This window comes from Pteropus vampyrus, unplaced genomic scaffold (assembly GCF_000151845.1).
Source record: "Pteropus vampyrus isolate Shadow unplaced genomic scaffold, Pvam_2.0 Scaffold12480, whole genome shotgun sequence".
Classification (NCBI taxonomy): Eukaryota; Metazoa; Chordata; class Mammalia; order Chiroptera; family Pteropodidae; genus Pteropus; species Pteropus vampyrus.
The window spans coordinates 59-1449 of record NW_011901261.1 but is presented as its reverse complement, the minus strand read 5'-3'; the positions used below and the strand labels follow the sequence as shown (position 1 = coordinate 1449).

The 1391-nt window shown below is 31.1% G+C and overlaps 1 pseudogene; it reads left to right on the top strand.

Moving 5' to 3' along the window:
* The first annotated feature begins 960 nt into the window (after positions 1–960).
* On the top strand, positions 961–1079 carry LOC111735038 (annotated as a pseudogene).
* Positions 1080–1391: the final 312 nt, after the last annotated feature.

The window sequence follows — 1391 nt, the reverse complement described above, 5'->3', positions numbered from 1 at the left end:
CTTCCAATACACCTCATCACCACATTACTAAAGGCCTATTTATATCAGTTTCTTTTTCCTGGTACATCATATCTGCTATCAGGAAAAAAAATTATAAGGCATATAAAAAGGCAAAAACAAAAACAAAACCCAAAACAAACAAACAAAAATACACTTAGAAGAGAGAGAACAAGCATCAGAACAAATATGGTAGAATATTGAAATTATTAGACTAAGAACTTAAACAAATATGATTAATATGCTAAGGGATTTCATGAATGAAGTAGATAGCATGCAAAAATAGGTGGGAAATGTAAGCAAAGAGATGGAATTCTGAGAAAGTACCAAAAGGAAATGCTAGAAATCAAAAACACTAACAGAAATGCGTAATACCTTCATTGAGACCCTTAGTAGACTGGGCATGAATGAGGAAATAATTTCTGAGCTAAAGAATACCTCAAAAGAATCCTTAAAAATTGAAAAACAGAGAGAACAAAGACTGAAAAAAACAACAGAATATCCAAGAATTGTGGGACAACTACAAAGGATGTAATGTACACATAATTGGAATATTAGAATAAGAAACAAAGAAACATTTGAAACAATAGTGACTAAAAATTTCATGAAATTAATGCCAGACATGAAACCACAGGTCACAGATCCAGGAATCTTCGAGAATACTAAACAGGATAAATGAAAACAAACAAACAAACAAATGAAAACACCTAGGCATTTTATTTTCCCGTTTAAGAAAATCAATGGTAAAGAAAAAAATCCTGAAAGAAACTAGAAGTAACAACAACAAAAAATAATGTATAGAGGAACAAAAATAAGAATAAAATCTGAATTCTCCTTAGAAACCGCGTAAGAAAGAAAATAATAGAGTGAAATATTTGAAGTGAAAGGAAAAACAACAAAAACAAAAAACACCAACACAGTGTTCTGTACTCTGTGAAACTATACTTCAAAAATGAAGAAAAAGTCTACGGCCACGCTACCCTGAGAAAGCCCGATCCTGTTTGATCTTGGAAGTTAAGCAGGTTTGGGCCTAGTTAGTACTTCGATGGGAGACCACCTAGGAAGACCAGATGCTATAGATATAAAAGAAATAAATTAATCAATCAGTTAATTAATTTTTTTTTTAAAAAAAGGATTATAAACTGTAAGGTCCTTGCAGCTTGTGAGGTCCTTGCAAACTGCGAGGTTAACCAAGGGTTGCTTTGCCTAAAAAAAAAAGAAGAAAAAAAAAAGAAAAAATAGACATTCTCAGACCAACAAAAATTAAGAGAATTTATTTATAGATAACACCTGCAAAATATCTTAAAATACATTTTTTAGTGAGAAAGAAAATAATATAGGTCCAAAACTCGAATCTACATAAAGTAAGAAAGAACATCAAAGGAAAATAAGAG